Below are 12055 nucleotides of genomic sequence, written 5' to 3'. Positions count from 1 at the left end.
TTATGCCCTTCAATGACAAGCGCGCTTGAAGAAAAAGGAAACTGCACACAGGTTGTGAGCAAAATCACTTTATCTGATTTAATGGAGCAATAGGCAGTATTTTATACCATTTGCAGCAAATGTACAGTAAATGTAACTCATGCAGCCCACCCCCGTTACCCCGGGTCATGTTGACCTTTATTTACCATGTACCCAGAACATGCTGTTTGCTCACTATTGAAAACATCTAAGATAAGATGTATGAAATTCTTGAATCAGAGACTACAAGACTACTGCATCATAAGAACAAATTCTAGCAAAGGCAAAAGGCAAATCATTAACTCTTCTATATCAATCGTCATCTTTTGTTTATCATCTGTCTACTTCTGGACAAACCTAATTGGTATTTACTAGGATTACTTGCCTGGATACAAGTGTGCATATGGATTGTCTTTATATGCTTGGTCCGAAATATAATATTATAGTGTATAGTGTATATCTATCCCCCACTCCCTGAAGATGGCTGGACCATCACTGTAAATACACCATTGTAAATACACACCTGTACTTTGTATCTCCCTCACATCATTGTAGATTGCAAGCTCTCATGAGCAGGGTCATTTAATTTCGCTTTAATTATTGTATTCTTAACGTTGTTACTTATGACTGTTGTGTTTGAAACTGTTAAACTGTAAAGCGCTGCGGAATATGTTGGCGCTATATAAATAAAGATTATTATTATTAGTGTTTCCTATTTGTTTGTCTCCTATAAGGACTTTTATTCCGAGACTTACTCTCCGACTTTTGGTCAAAGGTATATTTGTATTTGACTGTACTTTTTAAAATATTATTAGTGGTACTTCTTATAGATCCTGTCTTATTTTACATAAAATAAAAATCTTTGAACAAAAAAGTTTTATTTCTTATGTTACTATTTGTATAAAACATTTTAGTTTGATGTTGGTGTGACTAATTAGAAAAAAATATGTTATAATCAGTATGAAAGCATAAACTTTGATCAGAGTCAAGCTTCATAGATTTACTAAATACAATAGTAAAATAAAAACAGGCTTAGAAGCTAATTTAATGTTTTCCAAACTAGAATGGCATTACCATAGCAACATAGATATTATCAGCCATACCATTGATGGATTTTCCTCAAGGGATAAAACAAGTACAGAAATTCATAGATTTCTCTAATCCCATGATCACTTGGAATATTATTTATTGTTGGAGCCTTGTTTGAAATCATAATATTATGCAATATCATGTGTCTTTTCTGTTCCCTTTAAGTGACATAAGATATAAAATAAAGAGGTTGTTCATTCTTTTTTAGACCACTTATCATAATGAATAACAGGTTTTTTAAAATCTGTGTACCGTCCACAGAACTTTTCTATGCGACAGGTAAATAAATCACCTAGGTCTCTATTGCCTCCACTCCCTTATCGCACAGTCAGGCGGCCATCTAAATCAGACCAAGATCGGATTGCAAGGGTCGGTGCATAGAATCATATGAACTGTCATGTTCAGTTTGGTAGAGCCACTGACCAGTCCGTGTATTTAAGTCCAATCTTTATCCGATTTATGTGGCCATCTGACTGCGCCCTTACTGTTTGTACAATGCATTGCAACTGTTTCCCCCTCTTTGCTGAATTTTCGCTGTAGTTTGTGAGACTTATTTTTGAAGACTGTGGAAGATAAGAACATGTACAGAGGCTGCAAGCAGTGAAAGGGTGTTACCTATGCCGCTTCTCGGCATCGTCGCTCCCCCGCTGCTCGGTCCGGGCGCCGCGCCTCTCGTCGCTCTGTCCCCGGGTCTGCCCCTGCCCATCCTGCTCCTGCTCCTCGTAGCGCCGGATCCTTCTCTGTCGCAGTGCGCTCCCGGCGTTCCACTTCCGGGTCTGCGCGCTCCTGTGCTCCCTCTGCGCTTCCGGTGTCTGGGTCCTCGGCTGGTGCGCCCTCTTTGCGCAGGCGCCCCAGCTTTCCTTTAGGATGCAGGCGCAGGTTCTCCGTTACCTCTTCCTGAGGTCAATAGGTTAGTCTTCACTTAACCAATCCTGTTCCTGCCTCTACGATAAGAGGCAGGCTCTCCGGTTCTCTGGTGCCAGATTGTTTTAGCTCCTCTGCTATTGCCTTTGGCTCTCCCAGGTTTTCCCTGCTTCGTGCTCTCCGTTTTCGTCTGTGGATTCGCCTTCCCTCTGTTCCTGCCCTCTTTTGGTTTTGCCCCTTTCGTTTGCTGGTCTCTCCGCCTTTGTTGTTTAACCCTTCCTTGTTCTTTTGTTTTTGTTCCTCAGCGTCCTCTTCGTCTCAGCTTCCAGTGTTCCGGTTTTTCCAGCCTTCTCCTTCCCTTCTTCCTGGAGCCGTCCCTTCTGGTATCTTCACCGTGGGTAAGTGACCTCTGGGCCTGCCCCTAGCGGTCCCTGTATAGGGGTCGTTTTCCACCTTAGGTCGCTCGCCCAGGGGTAGGTCTCCCCACGGTCCAGAGGGTCCACTCTAGTTTCTTCTTGGATCGCTATGGTACAATCTGGCCATGGACCCCGCGGGTACCCCTTTTTCGGCTCAGAAGGAGTTAGCGCTTTTGCGTGAGAATCAGCAGCGCATAATGGCTTTTTTGAAGTCTTTGGAGTCACGCTTAACCTCCATTCAGACCTCTGAGACCAGGTCTATGTCTGAGTACATACAAGAAAATCTGGCTAAAGGATTCATCCGCAAGTCCTCTTCTCCTGCCGGAGCTGGGTTCTTCTTTGTGAAGAAGAAGGACGGTTCCTTAAGACCATGTATAGACTACCAAGGATTGAACAGTATCACGGTCAAAAATAGGTATCCTCTGCCCCTTATACCGGAGCTCTTCGACCGCCTTCGAGGTGCTCGTATTTTTACCAAGCTTGATTTACGAGGTGCCTACAATTTGGTCCGGATCCGCGCAGGCGACGAGTGGAAGACTGCCTTTAACACCCGAGATGGACATTACGAGTACTTAGTTATGCCCTTTGACCTCTGCAATGCTCCCGCGGTATTCCAAGAGTTCGTGAACGACGTGTTCCGGGATCTTCTCTACTCTTGTGTTTTGGCTTATTTGGATGACATTCTTGTTTTTTCTTCCGATCTTCCTTCGCATCGCAGGAGTGTTCGTGAGGTCTTGCAACGCCTAAGAGACAACCACTTGTAGGCCAAGTTTGAGAAATGTGCGTTCGAGCAGACCTCTTTGCCATTCCTTGGATACATTGTTTCGGATTCTGGTCTTAAGATGGATCCTGAGAAGTTGAATGCCATAACTAACTGGCCACGGCCCTGCGGAGTGAAAGCCATCCAACACTTCATTGGATTCGCTAATTACTACAGGCAATTCATCCCGCATTTCTCTACAGTGATCCGTCCTCTTTCTTCTCTCACTCGCAAGGGTTCCAGTTCCAAGGAGTGGTCTCCTGAGGCAGAGGAGTCCTTTGCTCTACTTAAGAAGTCTTTTTCTTCCGCACCTGTCCTGCATCACCCGGAAAAGAACAAGCCATTTATTCTGGAGGTTGACGCCTCTTCCACAGGTGCAGGAGCCGTGCTCTCTCAAAAGACCCCAGAGGGTCGAATGGCTCCATGCGGTTTCTTCTCTAAAGCCTTTTCGACTTCTGAATGAAATTATACCATTGGAGATCGAGAGTTGTTGGCCATCAAATTGGCCTTAGAGGAGTGGAGATACTTGCTTGAAGGGTCTGTTCATCCTTTTATAATCTTCTCCGATCACAAGAATCTTACTTACCTACAAACTGCGCAAAGATTAAACCCACGTCAAGCCAGATGGTCTTTGTTTTTTGCTCGTTTCGGGTTTGAACTTCGTTTCCGGCCCGGCAACAAGAACATAAAAGCTGATGCCTTGTCCAGGTCATTTCTGTCGTCAGATGCTGTGGAGGAACCAGCATACATCATTGATCCTACTAAAATTGTAACCGTTGCTCCACTTCAGATGTTCCGTCCTCCACCGGGCAAGACGCTAGTCTCAGATGAAGACACTAGAAGGGTTTTATCGTTGGGCCACTCCTCCAAGTTGGCTGGTCATGCAGGTACCAAGAAAACTTACCTTCTCATCTCTCGGTACTATTGGTGGCCTACTCTACATCTAGATGTTAAGGAATTCGTAGCTTCATGTCCCTCATGTGCCAGGAACAAGGTACCTAGACGACTACCACTTGGGAATCTGCTTCCTCTTCCAGTTCCATCTGCTCTGTGGCAGCATATTGCCATGGATTTCATCACCGATCTTCCTTGCTCCTCCGCGTGTACAGTCATCCTTGTTGTAGTGGACAGATTCTCTAAGATGGCTCACTTTATTCCGCTGGCTGGTTTACCTTCTGCTCCTGAGTTGGCAAACATTTTTATTCAAAACATCTTTAAATTCCATGGACTACCGCAGCACATCGTGTCAGATAGAGGGGTACAATTTACTTCTCACTTTTGGAGAGCCTTGTGCAAACTTTTGAAGGTGAACCTGGACTTCTCATCCGCATATCACCCGCAAACCAACGGTCAGGCGGAACGTACCAACCAAACTCTTGCTATTTATCTCCGGTATTTCTCTAATGCTCATCATAATGACTGGGTCAATTTGCTGCCTTGGGCAGAGTTTGCCTTCAACAACCACTCCAGCGAGTCCTCTGCAAGGACTCCGTTTTTCATTGTTTTTGGACAGCACCCTGGTGTACCCCTACCAGTCTCTCCTGCCTCTGGTGTTCCAGCAACTGACTCTATGGCTCTCAAGTTTTCTTCGATCTGGGACGAGGTCAAAGAGACACTAAAACAAGCTTCGTCTAAAATGAAGAAACAAGCAGACAAGAGGCGTTTAGATCCTCCTCCTTTCTCTCCTGGTGATATGGTCTGGCTTTCTTCAAAATTCATCAGACTCAAGATTCCTTCCTACAAACTTGGTCCACGTTTCATTGGTCCTTTTGAGATTCTGCGTCGAGTCAACGATGTCGCCTACAAGCTGAGATTGCCTGCTTCGCTTCGTATACCCAATACGTTTCATGTCTCTCTTCTCAAACCAGCCATTTTTAACCGTTTTCATCCCTCCTCTTGTACCCCTTCTCAACCAGTCAGCACTGACAACGTCTTTGAGGTGAGGGATATCTTGGCTGTTAAGAAGATTCGGGGAAAGGAGTTTTTCTTGGTTGATTGGAAGGGTTTTGGTCCTGAGGAGAGGTCCTGGGAGCCTTTGGAGAACATTGATGCTCCTCGTATTCTTAATAAATTTTTTGCTACTTTACATGGGGGGGGGGTGTAAGGAGGGGGGTACTGTTACCTATGCCGCTTCTCGGCATCGTCGCTCCCCCGCTGCTCGGTCCGGGCGCCGCGCCTCTCGTCGCTCTGTCCCTGGGTCTGCCCCTGCCCGTCCTGCTCCTGCTCCTCGTAGCGCCGGATTCTTCTCTGTCGCAGCGCGCTCCCTGCGTTCCACTTCCGGGTCTGCGCGCTCCTGTGCTCCCTCTGCGCTTCCGGTGTCTGGGTCCTCGGCTGGTGCGCCCTCTTTGCGCAGCCGCCCCAGCTTTCCTTTAGGACGCAGGCGCAGGTTCTCCGTTACCTCTTCCTGAGGTCAATAGGTTAGTCTTCACTTAACCAATCCTGTTCCTGCCTCTACTATAAGAGGCAGGCTCTCCGGTTCTCTGGTGCCAGATTGTTTTAGCTCCTCTGCTATTGCCTTTGGCTCTCCCAGGTTTTCCCTGCTTCGTGCTCTCCGTTTTCGTCTGTGGATTCGCCTTCCCTCTGTTCCTGCCCTCTTTTGGTTTTGCCCCTTTCGTTTGCTGGTCTCTCCGCCTTTGTTGTTTAACCCTTCCTTGTTCTTTTGTTTTTGTTCCTCAGCGTCGTCTTCGTCTCAGCTTCCAGTGTTCCGGTTTTTCCAGCCTTCTCCTTCCCTTCTTCCTGGAGCCGTCCCTTCTGGTATCTTCACCGTGGGTAAGTGACCTCTGGGCCTGCCCCTAGCGGTCCCTGTATAGGGGTCGTTTTCCACCTTAGGTCGCTCGCCCAGGGGTAGGTCTCCCCACGGTCCAGAGGGTCCACTCTAGTTTCTTCTTGGATCGCTATAAAGGGCACTACTTGCTCATTGCAGAAAAGGATGGTAGCGCTTTCTCTTAATAGGACACATTATAAAGTTTCATGTAAACACATACATTACTAAACAACTCTAAAATAATCATAAGTAAGAGTAAGCTTTACTCTATGACTTTGTTTATGGGAAGCAGAGGAGCTCTTTAAAGTGAACCTGTCATATAAAAACACTATTAACCTACAGATATGGGGTTAATCTGCACGCTAATAGTGTTCTGAACCTGTTTGGCATCCACAATTAGAGCTCCACTGCTGGGAGAAAATGAACCTCCCAGCAGTGTTTAGGTTTCAGTCATGAGGGTGGTGCGGGTTCAGACACCACTCAGTGTATAGGGAGCAGTGGCTGTAACTGCGTAACTGCGCCTCTGGCAATGACTGACAGCCCTCAACAAGCCAGGCTCCAATTTTAGCATAAACAAAATTCCTTAATGTAAATTCTAGCGGGTTTTTGGAGAATCAAAATACATTAAAACATAACTTTTACTGTAATCTTTAAAAGTGCAAACATATAGTGCAAACAAAGTGCTGATGCAAACGACAACAAAACACAACAAAAAACACGGCTAATAAAAAGCTTCAACTGCCCCAATCTCACATACAGAGCCGATTCTGGTCTCTATTTTGTTAGATCAATACGAGAATGAAGTGCTCTTAAAGGGTCTACCATACCAAACGAAAGAGGGTCCCCCCATTGATGGTCAATCTGGTTGACCCAATATACTTACAAATAGCGGTGGTGCCTTACCACAAACAAGAGGAAGCTACACACTATCCAAGCAGTGAACAAAGATGGGGAATGTCTCTTCCTTGACCCCGATATTTGGGGTGTAGTTTACACAAATCGTATGATCTCCGTACTGGTGGCAGTATTATTTGAGCGATATGCTTTAAATAAAAAGATGCAGGATCATAAATACCTAGATCCTACAACGCCAAAGTTCCCATCAAAGCAGCTAGAATACAACTATACCGTTTCCCACATAGAAAACACATAAGGGTATACGTTCAGATCAGCTGTTATATGGGATTTATGCATAAGTCAAAACACTTTATACTCATCTGCTATTTCTTGGTTATTTTTCCAGTCTAATGAAGGTTGAGTTTAACCGAACCATCTTGCAGCTTTCAAAAGGATCTGCATATTTTCTTTCAGATCCAATTAATCAAAGAATGCCTCCCAACGCGTTTCATCCTATGTAGACTCCTCAGGTGATTGCGGCATATGTTCAGTTCAAGTGAGCAATCGCTAGCGTACCTTCAGCCTTATATCTGGTATCTGCCTGCATACATGGCCACATGCTTCCGGATGCCACTCACTGGACTTCCTTTTCTTGTATATTGTATATGGAGGTAGCTGCTGCTGGTATGCACCTATTCACACTAGTTTGGATGTGCCAGTCTTTTTTCTGTCATTTCTATGTTAGCTTACTGACTGAGCACTCCTCCCTTCACCATGTGTTTTTTAATTACATCTAATCACACTTGGTTCCGGCCAATCCATATGTAGGCTTTACTGAGAGAGGTGTCCACATTCAACCAAGCATACAAACATTAGCCTTCGGTAAGTGTTCACATTTGGACAGGGAGGTCAGGGACCCATCAGTTTAATGAGACCACCTTGACGATGGTTGATGGGCTCACACGATTTGGCCAAATCCTGTGCAAAGCGTCTCTCAAATATTTTTCCTAATGTTCAAAAGCCATTTTGCTGTTCATATTTCATGTATTTCATATTAGACAATGCTTTGGCACGATAGAGTGCAACCTTTTCTTGTATATTGTATATGGCGGTAGCTTCTCCTGGTATGCACCTATTCACACTAGTTTGGATGTGCCAGTCTTTTTTCTGTCATTTCTATGTTAGCTTACTGACTGAGCACTCCTCCCTTCACCATGTGTTTTTTAATTACATCTAACCACACTTGGTTCCGGCCAACCCATATGTAGGCTTTGCTGACAGAAGTGTCCACATTCACCCAAGCATACAGACATTAGCCTTCGGTAAGTGTTCACATTTGGACAGGGAGGTCAGGGACCCATCAGTTTAATGAGACCACCTTGACGATGCTTGATGGGCTCACACGATTTGGCCAAATCCTGTGCAAAGCGTCTCTCAAATATTTTTCCTAATGTTCAAAAGCCATTTTGCTGTTCATATTTCATGTATTTCATATTAGACAATGCTTTGGCACGATAGAGTGCAACCTTTTCTTGTATATTGTATATGGCGGTAGCTTCTCCTGGTATGCACCTATTCACACTAGTTTGGATGTGCCAGTCTTTTTTCTGTCATTTCTATGTTAGCTTACTGACTGAGCACTCCTCCCTTCACCATGTGTTTTTAATTACATCTAACCACACTTGGTTCCGGCCAACCCATATGTAGGCTTTGCTGACAGAAGTGTCCACATTCACCCAAGCATACAGACATTAGCCTTCGGTAAGTGTTCACATTTGGACAGGGAGGTCAGGGACCCATCAGTTTAATGAGACCACCTTGACGATGCTTGATGGGCTCACACGATTTGGCCAAATCCTGTGCAAAGCGTCTCTCAAATATTTTTCCTAATGTTCAAAAGCCATTTTGCTATTCATATTTCATGTATTTCATATTAGACAATGCTTTGGCACGATAGAGTGCAACCTTTTCTTGTATATTGTATATGGAGGTAGCTGCTCCTGGTTTGCACCTATTCACACTAGTTTGAACGTGCCAGTCTTTTTTCTGACATTTCTGGAAACGTCACAGCTGCCTACATCTCCCTCACTGTTTTTTTCTGGGACTGCAGTAGGACCCTAATCAAGTGAAAGTGTATAAGTGCAGTTAATTTATTTTCATTAGTGAAGTTCCATGTCCATGGGATATATCATTACTTTACAATGGTGAAATAACCCTTTAAGGCTAAGTGCACACGTTGCAGAATTGCAGCGGAAATTTCTTAAACAATACAAGTCACAACTGGTAAAGGAGGAGAGAGGACCCTGCCCACGAGAGCTCACAATCTACCGCGAAACCGCTACATCATCACAGATCATTTTCGCAATGCATTATTGGGAACGGAAGCATCGCAAGGAGCGAGAAGAGTGCCAGGGATGCCAGAAGGTGAGAATATCACAATTTTTCATTTTAATTCTTTTTTTAAACAGGTATATGGTTCCCAGGGCCTGGAGGAGAGTCTCCTCTCCACCCTGCGTACCAACCACACATTATCCGCTTACTTCCCTCAAGGTGGGCATAGCCATATGCGGAAAGTAAGTGGATAAATGCATTCCTATGTGTGCAGAATCCCTGCGATTCCGCACAAAGAATGAACCTGCTGCATTTTTTTTCCAGAATGCGATTCCGCCGCGGAAAAAAACGCAACATGTGCACAAAAATTGCGGATTGCATTCTAATAATAGGATGCTTAATGTATGCATTTTTGTCACGGTTTTATCATGTTTTTATAGCGAAAAACCGCATCAAAAATGCGAAAAATCCTGAACGTGTGCAAACAGCCTCAAGGCTTAGTTCATGGAAACCCACAATATAGGTGATCACTGTCCCTAATTCTTAGATGTGCAAGTTGCCTCTTCTGAGAAAAAGTAATATTTTATCCTAAGTCATATTGCACGACTCGTTAAAGGGTTGATTGTGACTTGTAGGATCGCTACTTCCAACAGGTGGCGCTATAGAGTTTAAGTCCCCTTTTCTCAGAAGAGGCAATTTGCATATTTAATTTCCCAGAGCAGAGGAGCATTGCACGGCGAATAAGCCTCCTTACCTTGACAAGCCAGCTCGTATGTCACTCTCCATGAGGAGAAACGTTAACACTTAGACCTCATTCTTACAGACATTGAAGTCAGTGGTGGTGCATATATGTGACCGCAACTCCATTCAAACTCTTTTAAATGGGTACTCAAGACCCCTATTCTGGTAAACTATGAGTTTCCCACCACTGAGGCCCTCAGTAGTCATATATTTACCACCCATCCTGTTGATATGTGATCAATTTTTTTAGTGGGATGTCCCCTTTAATGTTCAATGAACATTTAAATTTTATTTATTCTTATTTGTTTTTCTTCCATCCGTTAAAATATCTGGTAATTTTGATGAACAATTATCAGTGTACACATGTATCAATTTCATTGCATTTCACATTAATCACAGGTCTAGTCTAATTAACCTGCAATGTGTTATTTTTTCTTTGATATCAGCTATTAACCTTCTAAACATTTCCCCAAGCTTACATTTCAGCTTGCCCTTTTTATTCTTGACCCTGCAGGCAGGCCGCCTTGGCTGTCTGAACCAGTCTGCCACTTATCTTCCTCATAGCATTTCATTAAATGTGATGATTGTGAAGAAAAGAATTGCAGGAAAGAGTCTTGTTGGTAGATTGCAATATTTTGAACTTGTTGTTTTTAAATATATTTATGGTGTTTCAAAGACATGAATACATTTAATAAACTAAAGTCTAAAAATTCTATAGAAATATACACTTATCAGCCTGAACAATAAAACAAGCAGTTTATTATTGTGTTGTGCCCTTTGTGTCCTCTCTTGTTTGATATGTTAACAATATACTGTAGATAGTCTAATCTTTTCTAATTCAAATTCACAGCAATATCTTTAGCAGCGAATCACAATACTGCAAATCTTTTAATTGCCCGGAATAACATTGGTAACTCCTATGTCACTAAAATCCCACATCCTAGATATTACTGAATGAATTACTGTATTCCATTTGTAAATCTTTATTCTTTTCATAGTGGAATGTGTTGAGAACAATAAAACCTAAAAATTATCAATGTAAATCACAACTAATATCACACGGAGGTCTGGAGTTGAAATGATGCTCAGAATCAAAGTGGAAAATGAAGTTACAGGCTGATCCAACTTCAGTGGAAATGCCTCAAGACAAGGAAATGATGCTCAGTAGAGTGTGTGGCCTCCATGTGCTTGTATGACCTCCCTACAATGCCTGGGCATGCTCCTGATGAGGCGGCGGATGGTCTCCTGAGGGATCTCCTCCCAGACCTGGACTAAAGCATGTTCCAACTCCTGGACAGTCTGTGGTGCAACCTGATGTTGGTGGATGGTGCGAGACATGATGTCCCAGATGTGTTCAATCGCATTCAGGTCTGGGGAATGGGTGGGCCAATCCATAGCTTCAATGCCTTCATCTTGCAGGAACTGCTGACACACTCCAGCCACATAAGGTCTGGCATTGTCCTGCATTTAGGAGGAAGCCAGGGCCAACCGCACCAGCATATGGTCTCACAAGGGGTTTAAGGGTCTCATCTCGGTACCTAATGATAGTCAGGCTACCTCTGGCGAACATATGGAGGGCTGTGAGGCCCTCCAAAGAAATGCCACCCCATACTATTACTGACCCACTGCCAATCCGGTCATGCTGAAGGATGTTGCAGGCAGCAGATTGCTCTCCATGGCATCTCCAGACTCTGTCATGTCTGTCACATGTGCTCAGTGTGAACCTGCTTTCATCTGTGAAGAGCACAGGGTGCCAGTGGCAAATTTGCCAATCTTGGTGTTCTGTGGCAAATGCCAAGCATCCTGCACGGTTTTGGGGTGTGAGCACAACCCCCATCTGTGGACATCGGGCACTCAGACCATCCTCATGGAGTCAGATTCTAACCATTTGTGCAGACACATGCACATTTGTGGCCTGCTGGATGTCATTTTGCAGGGCTCTGGCAGTTCTCCTGCTCCTCCTTCCACAAAAGCTGAGGTAGCGGTCCTGCTATAGCCCCCTCCACGTCTCCTGGTGTACTGGCCTGTCTCCTGGTAGCGCCTCCAGCCTCTGGACCCTACGCTGACAGACACAGCAAACCTACTTGCCACAGCTCGCATTGATGTGGCATCCTGGATGAACTCCACTACCTGAGCCACTTGTGTGGGTTGTAGAGTCCGACTCATGCTACCACGAGTGTGAAAGCACAACCAACATTCAAAAGTGACCAAAACATCAGCCAGAAAGCACTGGTA

The sequence above is a fragment of the Ranitomeya imitator genome, chromosome 3 (assembly GCF_032444005.1).
Source record: "Ranitomeya imitator isolate aRanImi1 chromosome 3, aRanImi1.pri, whole genome shotgun sequence".
Classification (NCBI taxonomy): Eukaryota; Metazoa; Chordata; class Amphibia; order Anura; family Dendrobatidae; genus Ranitomeya; species Ranitomeya imitator.
The sequence above is the reverse complement of the archived record's forward strand: the minus strand, read 5'-3'. Positions refer to the sequence as shown.